Here is a 19,301-nt window from a genome sequence, read left to right on the forward strand (position 1 = left end):
CCTTCTGTGTGGGGTTTTTAATCCCCTTCCTGCCATGTGCTCTGAGCTGCAAACTCAACCAAAGGGAAGTCAAGAGCACAACAACAGTCTTTTGTCTTCATTAACGTCCCATAATAGTCTATCTGGTGTTGATGAACCTTTCCTGCCAGGCAGAGTGTAATGCATTCGCTTGCCAATCAGCAAGGTAAAGTCTGTCTCCTGTCCGGTGATTTACATAGTCATAGAGCCTAACAATGCAACTAGTCAGATATTAACCCAGGCAGCAACTCACAAGCATTCAGTAAAGTCTAAACATTAAACACATTGTTATAATTCTAATACCTGATTTAACAATACTAACACAGGTGAGTCAGACTGATCCCAGCGATGCGTTTGTCCCTGTTCAGTTAAGACTTGGGAGCTTTTGCAAGAGCTAACACCTCATCTGCCAGTGTCACAGGCAGGCTGGGCAGGGATGGTGTCTCTAGCCTCTGTTTGCCAGAAGCTGGGAATAGGCGACAGGGGATGGATCACTTGATGGTTACCTGTTCTGTTAGTTCCCTTTGAAGCACCTGGCACTGGCCGCTGAGCTAGATGGACCATTGCTCTGACGTAGTGGGCCGCTCTTATGTTCACAGTCTCTATGAGGAGTATCTACTCACTGGGGAGCCACAGAAAGAAACAAGATGTGCTGAGGCAAGGAGGCCCAGTCTCAGCGCCCATGGGGTCACACTTGCCAAACTTGGCCCAGCCCATGAAGGGGGCACTCCCAGGAGAGACTGGATAAAGGCTGGAACATCAAACAACTTAGTTAACCTGAGAGAGCTGCCTTGGGGACAGTGACAGGGAGAATCCCCCGAAGTGGCTCCTTTGATTCTGCTCTTCTCTGGCCTTTGCTTTATAGAATCATAGAACTGGAAGGGACCTCGAGAGGTCGTCTAGTAAGAACTTTTTGTGTACTTGAAAACTGTGATCAGGTCCCCTCTCAGTCTTCTTTTCTCCAGACTAAACAAACACAATTTTTTTCAGTCTTCCCTCATAGGTCTTGTTTTCTAGACCTTTAATCATTTTTGTTGCTCTTCTCTGGACTTTCTCCAGTTTGTTCACATCTTTCCTGAAATATGGTGCCCAGAACTGGACACACTGCTCCAGTTGAGGCCTAATCAGCGCGGAGTGGAGCGGAAGAATTACTCCTCGTGTCTTGCTTTTTTTGCAACAGTGTAACACTGTTGACTCATATTTAGCTTACGATGCACTGTGACCCCCAGATCCCTTTCCGCAGTTCTCCTTCCTAGGCAGCCATTTCCCATTTTGTATGTGTGCAACTGCTTGTTCCTTCCTAAATGAAGTACTTGGGATTTGTCCTTATTGAATTTCATCCTATTTACTTCAGACCATTTCTCCAGTTTGTCCAGATCATTTTGAATTTTAATTCTATCCTCCAAAGCACTTGCAACCCCTCCCAGCTTGGTATCGTCCGCAAACATAAGTGTAACAGAGAAACTCTGCTACTGGGAGGGTTTCACCCTGTCTCAGAGGGTTACAACCTGGTGGGATGGGGCTAGGCCTGTACTGGAATAAGATCACTCTGTGCTCCACAGTGTGGCAGAACCTAGAATGTCCATTAGCAGGGGAAAATCCTGGGGGGATCGGCTTGTGGAATGGACAAAAACCCCACCTGAATTCTCTCACATTGCCCTTCTCGTCCTGGCAAGTTACAGAATCACGTCCACGTTTCGCTCCAGATCATCCCCTCCTCCCAGGGGGAAGGAAATGGCTGCAATGGAGCTGGCTCAGGTAAGGGATTATCAGGAGGGAGAGGAGCAGTAAATGCATAGGAGGGTGGGAGCTGCTCGAGGTGGTAGGAGGCAGGAACTATCTAGGGCGGAGAAAGGGAGGAGACAGGATGTGACAAAGCTGCTGAGACTTGTGTAATGTAGAGTGTGATGGGTTGTCACCCCGGGGTGCAGTCTGGGGGGCTTCTGGGAACCACTGTGCCCTCGAACCCTGAAGCTGGGCTGGCCCTTCTCACACTGCTTTGCTGGAGATTCAGCCAGCCTCTCCAGGGCCTGTTATCACCCACACGACAGCAGGTGGTGCCATGCACCCAGCTAAGCTACTTGAGTGCTTTACCTAAGCCACTCAATGACAGAGAGAAGACAACAGCCAATTTCCCAGCGATAAGTGATATCAAAGCAGATTACTTAGGCTTAGTTTGAGTTTTGGGTTATTTGCTAACATACTAGCAATTTCTCACCCTTACTGATGATAGAAGCAGTCCACCAAGTTTCCATATTCAAGCTTGAAATCCCTTTACCCTGGGACCAACACTTCCCCCAGTTCAGTCTTTGTTCCTCAGGTGGAGAAAGTGAATAAGGAAAAGGTATTTACTTGTTAACGTAATATAAGAACTAGGGGTCACCAAATGAAATTAATGGGCAGCAGGTTTAAAACAAATAAAAGGAAGTTCTTCACACAGCGCACAGTCAACCTGTGGAACTCCTTGCCTGAGGAGGTTGTGAAGGCTAGGACTATAACAGCGTTTAAAAGAGAACTGGATAAATTCATGGAGGTTAAGTCCATTAATAGCTATTAGCCAGGATGGGTAAGGAATGGTGTCCCTAGCCTCTGTTCGTCAGAGGGTGGCAATGGATGGCAGGAGAGAGATCACTTGATCATTACCTGTTAGGTTCACTCCCTCTGGGTTACCTGGCATTGGTCACTGTCAGTAGACAGAATACTGGGTTGGATGGACCTTTGGTCTGACCCAGTATGGCCATTCTTATTCATAGATCCATAGATTCTAGGACTGGCAGAGGCCTCGAGAGGTCATCGAGTCCAGTCCCCTGCCCTCGTGGCAGGACCAAACACTGTCTAGACCATCCCTGATAGACATTTATGTAACCTGCTCTTAAATATCTCCAGAGATGGAGATTCCACAACCTCCCTAGGCAATTTATTCCAGTGTTTAACCACCCTGACAGTTAGGAACTTTTTCCTAATGTCCAACCTAAACCTCCCTTTGCTGCAGTTTAAGCCCATTGCTGCTTGTTCTATCCTTAGAGGCGAAGGTGAACATGTTTTCTCCCTCCTCCTCATGACACCCTTTTAGCTACCTGAAAAATTCTATCATGTCCCCTCTCAGTCTTCTCTTTCCAAACTAAACAAACCCAATTCTTTCAGCCTTCGTTCATAGGTCATGTTCTCTAGACCTTTAATCATTCTTGTTGCTCTTCTCTGGACCCTCTCCAATTTCTCCACATCTTTCTTGAAATGCGGTGCCCAGAACTGGACACAATACTCCAGTTGAGGCCTAACCAGCACAGAGTAGAGCGGAAGAATGACTTCTCGTGTCTTGCTCACAACACACCTGTTAATGCATCCCAGAATCATGTTTGCTTTTTTTGCAACAGCATCACACTGTTGACTCATACTTAGCTTGTCCACTATAACCCCTAGATCCCTTTCTGCCGTACTCTTTCCTAGACAGTCTCTTCCCATTCTGCATGTGTGAAACTGATTGTTCCTTCCTAAGTGGAGCACTTTGGATTTGTCTTTATTAAACTTCATCCTGTTTACCTCAGACCATTTCTCCAATTTGTCCAGATCATTTTGAATTATGACCCTGTCCTCCAAACCAGTTGCAATCCCTCCCAGTTTGGTATCATCTGCAGACTTAATAAGTGTACTTTCTATGCCAATATCTAAATGGTTGATGAAGATATTGAACAGAGCCGGTCCCAAAACAGACCCCTGCGGAACCCCACTTGTTATACCTTTCCAGCAGGATTGGGAACCATTAGTAACAACTCTCTGAGTACAGTTATCCAGCCAGTTCTGCACCCACCTTATAGTAGCCCCATCTAAGTTGTATTTGCCTAGTTTATTGATAACAATATCATGCGAGACCGTATCAAATGCTTTACTAAAGTCTAGGTATACCACATCCACCACTTCTCCCTTATCCACAAGGCTTGTTATCCTATTAAAGAAAGCTCTCAGATTGGTTTGACATGTTTTGTTCTTCAGATACAGAGTCAATATCCATAACTTCAGATAACAAACATGATCCATGCACACAAATAGGATAATCATATTCGGCCAATCACAACTTTTCCAATGACACTCCACATGACGCATCTTGCACAAAATGCCTAATAATTATGGCCTAATCATTTTATACTCCTACCACTATGCTGAATGTGGGGTGTAGTGTCAGATAGGGCCTAATTTCAAGGCACAGGAGTTGAGAATGGAACTTCCCCTCTTTGTGGAGCAGGAAATAACCCCCCAGCCAGGGCTGGGAAAACTTCCCAGACTCCCAGTGCTGGAGCCGGAATCTACGGACACTTCATTAGTTACCACCACCCCCAGTCTTTGTGGCAACTGCAAACGTTATCGGTGATGATTTTATATTCTCTTCCAGGTCATGGATAAGAACCAGTCCTTGTGGGAAGCCCCTGGAAAGAAATCCACTCGACCATAGTTCCCCATTTACAATCCCAGTTTTTAATCTATTTAATATATGCCCTGTGTATTTTGCATCTTTCTAGTTTTCTAGTCAAAATATTGTGCTGGACCAAGTCATTTGCCGTACAGAAGTCTAGGTATATTACATCAATACTATTAGTTGCAACCAAACTTTTGATTTCATCCAGTAAGGATATCCAGTTAGTTTGACAATCTATTGTGTCTAAACCTTTGTTAATGGGTACTAATTATGTTACCCTCCTTTAATTCGTTATTAATGAACTCCAGTATCGGCTGCTCCATTCTCTTGCCCAGTATCGATTTTAGACTAACACTCTTGTAATTAGCTGCATCATCTCTTTTACACTTTTAAAATATTGGCACAGCATTAGCTTTATTGCAGTCTTATGGAATTTCCTCAGTGTTCCAAGTCCTAATGAAAATCAACACTAACAGTCCCCCACGCTTCTCCATCGGGTCTCTCAAAACTCTTGTTATCTGGACCTGCTGATTTAAACACATCTAACTGTAATACCTGCTTTTTAACCTACTCATGACTTCTTGTTGGAATGGAAAGAGTGTCGTTGTCAACATCTTATGATATGAGTTACATCATTTGTTTTTCTCCAAATCCAGGAGAGAAATATTTATTGAACACTTTTACCTCTTCTGCATTATTTTTGATAATTTTGCCATTTCCATCTAGTAATTTACCACTACCGTTGTTAGGATTAATTTTGTACTTAATATACTTTTAAAACTTCCTTCTTATTTTTCATTGATTGATTGATTGATTTCTGATCGCTTCCCTTACCAATTTTCTACAATTCTGACCTTCTAACTTATAGTCTTTACTATTGACTTCCCCTTTCTTCCATATATTTTATTTGGAGAGTGTTGGGATTCCTACCAGGGAGCCACCAACAGGGTCCAGAGACAGCCCCATCTCCTGTATCAAGCTCTGCCTAGTGGGTATGTGATAAATGTGACGACCCTGCCTCTGTCTGTCAGGTGGGAGACACAAAGATTCTCTCTTTCTACCCTCTGATTCCTCCTGGATGCTCTAGGCAAGGTTGGGTGGGACTCTGTTAACATGTGCCTCCCGGAGCTTCCATTTCCCTGATGCTGCTGTTCTGTGAAGAGTGGGGCTGTGAGTGGGGCAGCAGGTACTGAGTGTTGGACTCTTGCTCTTTCAGAGGCCGGTGACCTTCGAGGAAGTGGCTGTGTATTTCACCAGGGAAGAGGGGGCTCTGCTGGACCCCGCTCAGAGAGCCCTGTACAGGGATGTCATGCAGGAGAACTATGAGACGGTGACCTCCCTGGGTAAGGAGTCCTGTCCCCTGGGTTATTAGAAGCTGTGGGGTCTCTAAAGAACCTTAGTAGTAGTAATTTTATACCTTTATTTGTCATACAAGTTTTGACAAGTTTCCTTGCCCCCACTGTTTTTGCCTCATCTCCCACCTACTAGTATAATTTTTGGACATGTGCCTTTTTTTGGTGCTGTCAGTCATTTTAAAACTGCATTGAATGTATCCTTATTGGCTACATTAATAACTACATTAATCACTGTAGCTTTCATGCCTTTTCCTCATTGTAAGAGGAAAATATGCTGCCTATAGAATTCTAAATTGAGTAAATAGGTGTATGAGTCATGCATGGCTTGTGTGACAGTCAGATGAGCTCCTCTTTTGATAGGAGAGTGTATAATGTTGCCATTCAGGACCCCACGGGTGAAGGGAGAACAGAGCCATGGGAGGGGAGGAGAAGGGGGGAGTAGCTAATTCTGGGGTGCCAGGACGTGGGGAGGGTGTGTGCAGGGTTAGAGCTAAGAAGCAGCAGGGAGGGAGGAGGTTGTGAGAGACAAGGAGGGAACACAAGAAGCTCCCAAGGTGCCGGGAGGTGGTGCCGGCTGCCAGTAATGGGAAGAAGCGGAGGGGAGTGTGGGGGCAGGGCACCCAGGAAGTGGGCTGGGTGGGTCAGTGGGAGGGAGGAGAGGTTTGGGGGTCTGGAGCTGTGGGGAACCCAGACCTTTAACCCCGAATCCCTACCCAAGCCTTGTTGGTTTAGAGCCTCCACTCTAGTTTTATTTCTGTTCAGTTTCACTTCTTTATACATTCCCCCCCCATATTATTATTTTAACTCTTGACCTCCCTCTCATTACCCCCCTCCCTGTATAACCTCCCCATCTCTGTGCACAGTGACCCCGGCCACCGACCCTGAGTCCTTGCTGCATCCTCCCTCCCAGAGCAGGGTCCCTACCCAGGCACAAATGGGCACTTTGTTGATGATGTCACAGGGTGGTGGTGTAGCCTGTACAGTTTTTACACCTACAAGATGACGTATTGGGGGTACAGCTCGTCCTTGTACATGGCTACTCAAAGTTAATGGAGGAGATGAAATTGGGTGAAACGCACAGACACTTGATTTATAGTTGAAATCATAGGCAAGGATCAGTACACCTAACGATTAGAGTCAGAGAAGTATAGTAAAGACGGGCTTGCACGGTGTGGACTTACAAGCTATGGACACCATTGGAAACAAAGATCGAGGCGCAAGGGAGCCCATCAGAAGGGAGGCCCTGCTTCAGTTTACACTGTCTTGGGGACCTGACAAAATGAAAAACTGGTAACTAGGAGAGTTATTTTCTCTGGTTTCTTATGCTAAGAGGATGGCGATATACCATATCTGCTCCTTTACTCTGATTACAGTAACGTCAATAGCTGCCCCAAACCATACCTGGCCTTTGGGAAGTCCATAATTAAGCATCAAGCCTCAATACTCATGATTTACATCACTGATTTATTAATCATTCTAATATATGAATGCGTCCAACTGCTGAGATACTGCATAGCAAACTAATTGCTAGAGCCCGCCCCAGACTTCCTTCTTTCAGAATCCTGTGGCGTATTCCACCCGCTTGTGGTTCCTCATTAGTCTCTCAAAATGAGGGTGCGAAATATCTGACCTGGGATTGTCTCCTTAGGCCTATTCAGGTAAATCCCACACCTCCCACAAAGGCTCCACCTAATACAACACCACTGGCCATCACATACAGCCCCTCTCCAGTGCATTATCAATGATCTACAAGCTATCCTGGAAAACGATCCCTCACTCTCACAGAGCTTGGGAGGCAGGCCAGTGCTCGCTTACAGACAACCCCCGAACCTGAAGCAAATACTCACCAGCAACTACACACCACACCACAGAAACACCAACCCAGGAACCAATCGCTGTAGCAAACCTCGTTGCCTACTCTGTCCCCAGATCTACTCTAGCGACACCATCAGAGGACCCAACCACATCAGCCAAACCATCAAGGGCTCATTCACCTGCACATCTGCCAACGTGATATATGCCATCATGTGCCAGCAGTGCCCCTCTGCCATGTACATTGGCCAAACCGGACAGTCTCTAGGTAAAAGAAGAAATGGACACAAATTGGACATCAGGAATGGTAACATACAAAAGCCAGTAGGTAAACACTTCAATCTCCCTGGTCATTCTATAACAGATTTAAAAGTCACTATTCTTGAACAAAAAAACTTCAGAAACAGCCTTCGAAGAGAAACAGCAGAACTAAAATTCATTTTCAAATGTAACACCATTAATCTGGGCTTGAATAGGGACTGGGAGTGGCTGGCTCATTACAGAAGCAGCTTCCCCTCTCTTGGAATTGACACCTCCTCATCTATTATTGGGAGTGGACTACATCCACCCTGATTGAATTGGCCCTGTCAACACTGGTTCTCCACTTGTGAGGTAACTCCCTTCTCTTCATGTGTCAGTATATAATGCCTGCATCTGTAACTTTCACTCCATGCACCTAAAGAAGTGAGGTTTTTTTACCCACGAAAGCTTATACCCAAATAAATCTGTTAGTCTTTAAGGTGCCACCAGACTCCTTGTTGTTAGTCTGGATCCACAAAAACACAGCTACCCCCTGATACTTGACGATTCTAACATGTCGTAACATAATTCTCTAATCAATTATATCTGTAATTATACGTAATTTACTCACACTTAGCAACATGAATTTTACAGCAGATAGAAACAATTAAAGAACCAGACTGATTAACAAGGTAAAAGTGGTGACCATAAAGATAAGACAATAAAGAAAGGAGGGTTTCACAACCACAACCATTGATAAAGGATTTATTGCCAGAGAGGATTATTTATAATAATAATACTAACTCTTCTGCCACTTTGAGCCAAGGAAGATGACCTTGGTATTCTACTGCTTAAAAATGAGCAGGGATTACAACCATGGACTATTCTTTGTGACAAGTATCCCACAAATTCCATCGACCTCCCTTGTTTTCTTTGCCTGGAATAGGGTTTCCGATTTCCAAACCTGATGTGATCTCGCAGCTGGAACGAGGGGAAGAGCCGTGGGTCCCGGACCTCCAGGGCTCTGAGAAAGAAGTGCTTCCAAGAGCTGCCTGCACAGGGGAGGACTTGGTTAAACCAACTCAAAAACTGTGTGGGAACGCAGGAAACATTTGGGATGCCCTACAAAGACCCTGTGAGCTCTCCAAGTTCTGGATTGTTCCTTGCAGATGTGGAATCATTATGGCAGATGTCATTCATGGCTTTCCTTGCAGCAGGTTCCTCCCCGGTCTTGCTTTCCCTTGAGTGTTCTGGTGAGATGCGGACCAAAACTGATCCCTTTCTCTCTCCTCTGGGGAAGGGTTTGGGGAAAATCAGCTCCTGATAGGTTTGATCTCTCCCACACACATTTTGGATTGTTCATCCCTTTTTCCATTCCTCTCTCTGAGATTTCCTTTCTTTCCGGCACAGGGAGTGACCTATGTCTGGATTCTCTCTCTCTCCCATCAGGTGATGGGATGGTGAGTGAGAATGAGGAGGAGAAACCCCAGCAGGAAGACGCTCAGCAAGTAGAACCACATGGAACGTTATCGGGAAGATCCAAAGGGAATGTTTATGGGAGTTGTGCACTCCCAGAAAAAGCAAAAGCCTGTGAGATTCAGCAGAGGCCAGAGGAAAACTTCAGTAGCCACTCAGACCTTATAACCCGCAACAGAATCCACTTGGAAGGGAGATGCTACACATGCCATGAGTGTGGGAAAAGCTTCAGTCGGAGCTCAGACCTTCTCGTACATCGTAGAATCCACACAGGAGAGACGCCCTACACATGCGCTGAGTGCGGGAAAAGCTTCAGTCGGCATTCAAACCTTATCACACATCGTAGAACCCACACAGGAGAGATGACCTACACATGTGCTGAGTGCGGGAAAAGCTTTAATCACAGCTCTACCCTGAGCGCACACAGCAGAATCCACACGGGTCAGAAACCTTATGGATGCTCTGAGTGCGGGAAAAGCTTTAATCGGAGCTCTGCCCTGAGCACACATAGGAGAATCCACACGGGTGAGAAACCTTATGGATGCTCTGAGTGCGGGAAAAGCTTCGGTCAGCGTTCACACCTTATCTCACATCAGAGACTCCACACGGGAGAGACGCCCTACACATGCTCTGACTGCGGAAAAAGCTTTAATCAGAGCTCTGCCCTGAGCAGACACCGGAGAATCCACATGGGTGAGAAACCTTATGGATGCTTTGAGTGTGGGAAAAGCTTCAATCGGAGCTCACACCTGATCACGCATCAGCGAATCCACACAGGAGAGAAGCCCTACACATGCGCTGAGTGCGGGAAAAGCTTTAATCACAGCTCTGCCCTGAGCACACATCGGAGAATCCATACGGGTGAGAAACCTTATGGATGCTTTGAGTGTGGGAAAAGCTTTAGTCAGTGTTCAAACCTTATCACACATCGGAGACTCCACACAGGAGAGATGCCCTACACATGCGCTGAGTGCGGGAAAAGCTTTAATCACAGCTCTGCCCTGAGCACACATCGGAGAATCCATACGGGTGAGAAACCTTATGGATGCTCTTAGTGCGGGAAAAGCTTCAGTCAGCGTTCACACTTTATCTCACATCAGAGACTCTGCAGAAGAGAGACGCCCTACACATGCTCTGAGTGTGGGAAAAGCTTCAAAAAGAGCTCACATCTTATTAGACATCGCAAAATCCACATTGGAGAACTGTTACAAATGCCTTGATTAGGGCTGGGAAAAGATTAAAAAAAAATCACATTTGCTAATTCTCACATAGTGATCTGTGCACCATCTTCACTGTGGTCTCTCAGGTCCACCAGATGAATTGCCTGCTTCTGCCTTTTGCAGCTCACCCTTCTTTGGGGTCAGTCCCATGATCTTTTCTATCAACTGCTTTCCTTTTGAGTCACAGGAGTGTGTGTCCCTCCTGCCAGGAATGTTCATCAGCTCCAGGTGGGGTACCCTGAGGCAAAAACTACCTGTACCTGACATCCACTAGGGCTGCACATGGCGTTGGCTGCTCAAGTTAGTGATCTTGGTGTAAAAAGACAATTATAGTTGTAGAGCAGTTGCAGCCCAGGTGCAGGGGTTGGCATTAGCTTTCCCCGTGACCTGACCTAAACAAACCCTGAGCATCATGGTTATACTGTTCCCCCATTTCAAAGCAATTCTTAGTCATCAAGTTCCCCCCTTTGGGAACAAATTGTTTCAGTCCCAGTTGCTCTGCTGTTGCTTCAGGTTGTGCTGCAGAGCAGATATTTTTGCTACCATTTTCCTCACTTCAAATATATTGAACTATAACAAAGAGCAGGAACAGGGCAGGGCTAGGGGAAAATGTCATGTCACCCTCTGTAACAGCAGAGGAAGATGGGGTAAGTCAGAGGGATTCCCTTATTCCCCATCACTTTCCCAGTCCCCCTGTTGTTCAGTTGGTTAGGTCAGTATTTTTTCTAAAGGGCTGGGAAGAGGATTCCCTCGTAAATAACTTGTAACTAAACAAAGTGCCCATGCATAGGGCTCCCAAAGCAGTTGTGGCCCAGGCCCTGCAGGAAGTGGCTCCTGAAGAGATCTCCTTCCTCATTAGCTGCATGTTGCCTATTATTTGGGAAATACAATCCCTATCTAGGTAGGGATGGGAAAATGGAAGTGACATTTTCGTTCAGCTCCCCCCGGGAGATGCTGCAAATGTGTAGAAAATGAAATCCATGTTGAACGTGCTATAGCTGCAGAAATATAACTATTTTTAATAGAGACCTGACATTTGGTGTCTTACAGGGATTCTAAGCCGCACCTGAATTTAGTCCCTAATTTAAATTTGTGGCACCAGATTAAAGAAATAAAAGATCATAGTTGGGGGAGTTGTACCTCACTATCGCCACTGATCTGTTGTGCAGTTGGTGAAGAATTCTACGCCAGAGAAGTGTCAAATTACTCCAAGTAACGTCAAAGGTGTGACAAGAACTCAAGTAGAAATTGCAGGTAGTGCTGGTTGATTTTCACCCCCGAGATGGAAGCTGCGGTGACCTGTGGCTCAGGTAAACTATCTTTAGAATCTGCTCCCTAGTTAAGTGGCATTGGTCACACTCCTGAAGGATGCCATGATTAAATTGGGCACAACTGTCTTTTACCATTGGATCCAAAGTTTCATGAAGCACAGAGAGAAACAGCTGATTCCTTCAGAGCCATTCCATGCCTATGGGTCCCAATCTGGCTGCCTTGTTGGACAAGAAGCACTTCCATGCTGGGCAAATGATGGTAGCCAACGAGGGAATGTATCAGATTCCAAGTTCAGACTGCAGGATACATGAATGCGGAGTCCAGAGTCTGTGGTTTTGTCTCTTCGTTTTGCACTAGCATCTAATGCATTTGTATCGCTTCTCCTCCTGCTGCTACTTTGAAGGATTAGCAAGTGTGAAAATAGAGCACAGGTGGTTTTTCTCATGATGCAGCCTTCCCACGTCGTGCGAGACCCCTTCCCCCCACACTTCTGGGAGAAGCCCCAGGGAGAAATGAACTCACAGAAATGGAAGGCTCCTAGGTTATTGCAGAATGTGTCTTCACACAAAGCTGACTGGGTGGAAATGGGAATTAAGAGAAAACTGCCCTATGGGTTTATATGTTGTAATTGTTGAATAAATTGGTACCAGCGACAATGAAATTAAACACGAAGTTAATTAGTATTATGGAAGAGGCTGATTACGTGCTAACTTTCATTGTTACAATATAATTCAGGTTTTTTTGTTCTCTCCCTGCCCCCTCCTACTCTACTGGAAATGGAGGCTAATCCTGAAATTAAACTCTTACTCCAAAGGAATTAAAGTGGGGGAATAGGTGAGAGAAATAGCATGTGTGAGAATAGAGACCCAGTATAGACTGTAATTATTTCTATTTCAAATGGAATTTTTTATAAATTTTAAATCTTCTGTTAAGAGGAAAATTACTTGAGACAGTATGTGTAACCTTTTACCCAGTTAGAGGGTAACAGCCACAGACTTCTCCAGGTCTCTTGTTTGCAAAGCAAAGATGTCACATCAGGCAGGAGATGTCAAAATCTACAATGGTGATGGATGTGTGATGGGAGCTTTTCTGCATTGGTTTTTCGGTTTGGTTTGGTTTTTTTAATGTACTAGGCGATCCTCCGTTTGGAGCAATGTTGAGCTGCCGGACCTCATCAGCATTTGGGGAGAGGAGGCTGTTGCTGTCTAAGGATTAATATGCTTATTTGCATAGTTAGAACGTAAACAGCTTTAACAGCTTTTGCATTAGCTTCCTCGTCAGAAGTGTGACATTAGTTTCCTTTGCCAGAGGCACCACCAAAAGGTGTGATGCGATATCTTTCAACACCAGGTCATCAAAACAGGGTGTGAGTATTAACCAAAGCTTTGCAGCACATAATCGTGTATTACCATATATATAGATATCTTGAATAACTGTGATACAATTATAATTTTGTAATTCTAACTGTTTTACCATTTACTTATTATTTAATTGATTTTAATAAAAAGTCTTTATAACTATACCTGAGTGTGAGCTTCCTGTCATACCCCCCAAAGGTCCTTTTATAAACTCTGTAAAGCCTAATTCAAAACAAATGTTATCTTCTAATCAAACACATTGGCAAGCCTAAACCCATACTAATTAATATCCATAATAATGATTATTAATATCAATTAAAATTAATTAAATAAAATTGAATTAAGTCAATAAATTAAATCAACACCACTAACACACCTCAAATCAGGCTACACTGTCCAGTCCCAGCTGTGCTCCAGCCTTAGAAATTATGATACATATGCACAGATTTCACGGTGCATGACAGAAAGGGGCCATGACCGGGACACGCTGCAAGGCAGGGTCAAAGTGAAGGAGCTGTGGAACGCCTACTCCATGGCATGGGAGAACATAAGAACGGCCGTACCGGGTCAGACCAAAGGTCCATCTAGCCCAGTATCTGTCTACCGACAGTGACCAATGAATTTATCCAGTTCCCTTTTAAACATTGTTATAGTCCTGGCCTTCACAACCTCCTCAGGTAAGGAGTTCCACAAGTTGACTGTGCACTGTGTGAAGAAGAACTTCCTTTTATTTGTTTTAAACCTGATGCCTATTAATTTCATTTGGTGACCCCTAGTTCTTGTATTATGGGAATAAGTAAATAACTTTTCCTTACCCACTTTCTCAACATCACTCATGATTTTATAGACCTCTATCATATCACCCCTTAGTCTCCTCTTTTTCCATGCTGAAGAGTCCTAGCCTCTTTAATCTTTCCTCGTATGGGACCCTCTCCAAACCCCTAATCATTTTAGTTGCCCTTTTCTGAACCTTTTCTAGTACTAGAATATCTTTTTTGAGGTGAGGAGACCACATCTGTACACAGTATTCGAGATGCAGGTATACCATGGATTTATATAAGGGCAATAATATATTCTCAGTCTTTTATTCTCTATCCCCTTTTTAATGATTCCTAACATCCTGTTTGCTTTTTTGACCTCCTCTACACACTGTGTGGACGTCTTCAGAGAACTGTCCACGATGACGCCAAGATCTTTTTCCTGACTCATTGTAGCTAAATTAGCCCCCATCATATTGTATGTATAGTTGGGGTTATTTTTTCCAATGTGCATTACTTTACATTTATCCACATTAAATTTCATTTGCCATTTTGTTGCCCAGTCACTTAGCTTTGTGAGATCTTTTTGAAGTTCTTCACAATCTGCTTTGGTTTTAACTATCTTGAGCAGTTTAGTATCATCTGCAAACTTTGCCACCTCACTGTTTACCCCTTTCTCCAGATCATTTATGAATAAATTGAATAGGATTGGTCCTAGGACTGACCCTTGGGGAACACCACTAGTTACCCCTCTCCATTCTGAGAATTTACCATTAATTCCTACCCTTTGTTCTCTCTTTTAACCAGTTCTCAGTCCGTGAAAGGACCTTCCCTTTTATCCCATGACAGCTTAATTTACGTAAGAGCCTTTGGTGAGGGACCTTGTCAAAGGCTTTCTGGAAATCTAAGTACACTATATCCACCGGATCCCCCTTGTCCACATGTTTGATCCCTTCAAAGAACTCTAATAGATTAGTAAGACACGATTTCCCTTTACAGAAACCATGTTGACTATTGCTCAACAGTTTGTTTTTCTACGTGTCTGACAATTTTATTCTTAACTATTGTTTCGACTAATTTGCCCGGTACCGACGTTAGATTTACCAGTCTGTAATTGCCGAGATCACCTCTAGAGCCCTTTTTAAATATTGGTGTTACATTAGCTAACTTCCAGTCATTGGGTACCGAAGCCAATTTAAAGGACAGGTTACAAACCTTAGTTAATAGTTCCGCAACTTCACATTTGAGTTCTTTCAGAACTCTTGGGTGAATGCCATCTGGTCCCGGTGACTTGTTAATGTTGAGTTTATCAATTAATTCCAAAACCACCTCTAGTGACACTTCAATCTGTGACAGTTCCTCAGATTTGTCACCTACAAAAGCTAGCTCAGGTTTGGGAATCTCCCTAACATCCTCAGCCGTGAAGACTGAAGCAAAGAATCCATTTAGTTTCTCCGCAATGACTTTATCGTCTTTAAGCGCTCCTTTTGTATTTCGATCGTCAAGGAGCCCCACTGGTTATTTAGCAGGCTTCCTGCTTCTGATGTACTTAAAAAACATTTTGTTATTACCTTTGGAGTTTTTGGCTAGCCATTCTTCAAAGTCCTCTTTGGCTTTTCTTATTACACTCTTGCACTTAAGTTGGCAGTGTTTGTTCTCCTTTCTATTTGCCTCACTAGGATTTGACTTCCACTTTTTAAAGGAAGTCTTTTTATCTCTCACTGCTTCTTTTACATGGTTGTTAAGCCACGGTGGCTCTTTTTTAGTTCTTTTACTATGTTTCTTAATTTGGGGTATACATTGAAGTTGGGCCTCTATTATGGTGACTTTTAAAAGGGCCCATGCAACTTGCAGGGATTTCACTTTAGTCACTGTACCTTTTAACTTTTGTTTAACTAACCCCCTCACTTTTTGTATAGTTCCCCCTTTTGAAATTAAATGCCACAGTATTGGGCAGTTGAGGTGTTCTTCCCACCACAGGGATGTTGAATGCTATTGTATTATGGTCACTATTTCCAAGCGGTCCTGCTATAGTTACCTCTTGGACCAGCTCCTGTGCTCCACTCAGGATTAAATCGAGAGTTGCCTCTCCCCTTGTGGGTTCCCATACCAGCTGCTCCATGAAGCAGTCCCCTGCTGCCGGCTCACCAGCCCCTCCCACTCGCCTCCTCAGACCCCCCCACTCCCGCAGCTCACCTGTCCCCCCGCCACTGCCTGCCCACTTGCCTCCTCAGCACCCCCCTTCAGTGCCCCCGGCTCACCTGCCCCCCTGCCACTCACCTCCTCAGCCCCCCACCCTCACCTGCTATTGTGTCATACAGGAGGCCTGTGATGTGCGGGGGGTCAGATTAGATGCTCTAATGGTCTCTTCTGGCTGTAAAGTCGACTAATTTCTGAAAAACCGAGTGTAGCATTGGGAGCAGCGTCTGATGTCTCCCTGTCTAGCCGGCTTGCTGCCTAGAACGAACGCTCCTTGAGTGGGGTGATCCACAGGGAGTAGCTCAAACCTGCAAAGTGCCTGGCCAGGGGCAGGACATTGGCACAGCGAGGGAGGGGTGTGGCAGTGACATCACAAAGGCCTTTGGCAGGACCTCAGCCTATTGGTCCAAGGTGGTGGGGAGGTGGTGACCTCACAGAGAGATGCTGACATCAGCCAGGCAGGACCGGGGCGAGGGGCCAGGGAAACCTCAGAGACCCCTGTGGCTTTGCTTCAGCAAGTCTCCTTCTCCAGGTCTCTCTTTGAGGACTGAGAGAGTATTCGGGTTCACGGACGTGAGCGCCAGGAGGAACCTCTTTCGAGTTTTCTCCTTCCCTTGTAGCGATTTTACTAGAAAACAGCCATCTCTGTTTAGAAGGTAAGAGCCTCCTGGAGATTTGAAACCTGTTCAATCTGATCCATCTGGTGACAGTTGAATTCTAGGCATGGAAAACACGAGCTTAAGGAGGCAGAATATTATTCCGCACCTGGGATTTTGTCCCTTAGACTCATTGGGGACATTAGGGTTTGTCCTTTTTGTTTCACTTTTTCCTCCCTCCCTCCTTTCTCTTTGTCTCTTGCTTATTTTGTCCTTTCTCCTGTTCCCCTCCCAATAGCAGGAGGGGTGTGTGTGTGTGGGAGACAGAGAGAGAGAGAGAGAGAGAGATGTGGAGGAGGGCTCTGCAGCTCCCACTGTGGGAGGACCACCTAAAAATGTGGGGCTGAAATAGTGCTCAGGCAATCAAGGCCGGATTAACCTTTTGTGGGTCCTGGTACCAAACATATTTGTAGGCCCCTATGTAGTCACTGTGGGCTCTGAGTGTGGGCCTGGTGGGGCAGTGCCATTGGTGCCATAGCATACCGGCTACTGAACCTCAGAGACATTTTTCATTTTGATCACACACCTCTCCATGACTATATGCATTGCCATACACAGCTCCCTCAGCCCCCGGGTTTCTTATTGAGCTGTACACCCATGTGGGTTTACCAGTGTCCACAGTGAGCAGAACTTTCATAGTGATCAAGGAAACTCCCCACAGATTTATCTCCTTCCTCATTCAGACCTTCTCTAGCCATGTCTCCAGTACCCCCCATGTCACCAGTCACGGCATGTGGTCCTAGTCTCAGCTCAGTTCTAAAGCCAGCAGACACCTGATCAGTTCTGACAGATCCCTCCCTCAGCCCCCATCCTGCCATGTGAGCCAGCCACCTGCAAACACCATCTCCCCAAAGTCAGGACTTAGCCCTTGGGAATCTGAAGCCAACAGCCTCTCTGCCTCTGCTCCCATCTACATGCTAGTCTGCTACCTGGTCACCACCACCTCTCCCCACCCTTGTTTCCTTTCCACTTTGGACATGCTCCTACCCAGCTGGAAGCTCCCTCTGCCAGCCTGACCTGCTCCCTCCTTCCCTGCTCCCCCTGACATTCCTGTCCTACTGGTGACCTCTGTTCCTTGAGGTGAACTCCAGTGTCTTTAGCTGCTCTAGCTTAATGGCCCCAGTAGTCACAGAGCCACCTGCAGCTTCTCTGGCTACGGCCATGGGGCCAGTTCCCAGAGGCCAGCCTTAGCCAGCTGCAGCTACTAGCCGCAGGAGGGGTGGCAATGCCAAGGATGAGCCTGCTTGAACCTTGCAACGGCAGCACTAGGGACTCTAAATCCTCAGCGCTGGCCCTAGGCAGCTGCAGACTCTGGAGTTAGGCACTTCCCTCCTCTAGGCCATGGCTTTAAATACCTGAGATTCCCATCACCTGCAGCAGAGGCCACCAATTCCCACGCCCCCCTCAGCCAGCACCTAGTCGTGCAGAAAGTGCAGCCTGAGTGATTTTGGAGGCTGGGGTGCCAGGAGGTTCCCGTCCCTGAGCAGCAGCCCTGCAACAAGCTCACTTGCTTCCCAGTTGGGACATTAGCCATTACTGACAAGGCTTGTCTGTGTTCTTTTTTTTATCTCATTGTTAGGTGTGAGAAGTATGAACTGTTCAATAGGTTCCATTAGTTGGTTAATAAGACATTTATGAAGTAAATCACTGGCTTTAAAATAAGATCCAATCTGGAGCATATGAACTATTGACCCCTGGACTCCATCTCTGAGAGGGGACTTGTTTACCATCAGGGGACAGGCTCAAACCAGTCCAAACCGGTTTTTCCCACCAAAACCAGCCCTCAGCGTTCCATCTCCTCAGCACTTTTCCCGCCACAGAAGTGATATAAGGACGTGCTCAGCGCCTGCGCAGGGCCGCCCCCCCCAGCGATGGCCCGTCCACAGTCGGGTCTTTCCAGCGCTCCTGAGCCGGAGAGTGACGAGCCCCCTGGGTCCCGCCGTGAGACTGAGGAACAGGAGGCCTGTCACCCCCATTCCTGCCGTCCTGCATCCTTGGTGTCCAGCCTCCCACGAAGCCCCCGGGGAGTGAGAGACCCCGGGGGGGGGGGCACTGGGGCTGGGCAGGAAAGTGACTCTGCCCCAGGGAACCTGGGAGAAGCCTCAGAGCTGCCTCAGCCCCAGTGGGATTTGGGGGGCAGAGACTGGGGCCTGGCGGGGGGGGGATCCCCTGTGGTGGGGGGGAGATGGGGGGGTGTCAGGCAGGGAGGGGAGAAGCCGGAGTTGGGGGGGGGAAGGTCAGTGGGACGTGGGGGGGGGGTTGAACTGTCTTTGGGCAGCCAGGAAATTCCCCGGGGGGGGAAGTGGCGGGCGGGTGAAGGGGGGTTAATTGGATCCTGTCCCTGTTTGTGCCACTTGCCTCTCGCCCCCGATACAAATTCTCTCTAGTTCTGCCCCTTTTCTCTCTCAGTGTCTCACACGGGGCTATAAAATCTGGGGCGATTTCCCCCATTTTCCCCTCCAATTATCAGCTCTCCCATCCCCCCCGATTTCCCCCCGTTCTCCCCATGAGTCTCAAACGTCAGTT

At 46.3% G+C, this 19,301-nt stretch overlaps 1 pseudogene; it reads left to right on the forward strand.

Annotated features, from left to right (window-relative positions):
• Window positions 1-19,301, forward strand: part of LOC123352277 — a 154,320-nt pseudogene that overhangs the window by 55,321 nt on the left and 79,698 nt on the right.

This window comes from Mauremys mutica, chromosome 18, assembly GCF_020497125.1.
Source record: "Mauremys mutica isolate MM-2020 ecotype Southern chromosome 18, ASM2049712v1, whole genome shotgun sequence".
NCBI lineage: Eukaryota > Metazoa > Chordata > Testudines > Geoemydidae > Mauremys > Mauremys mutica.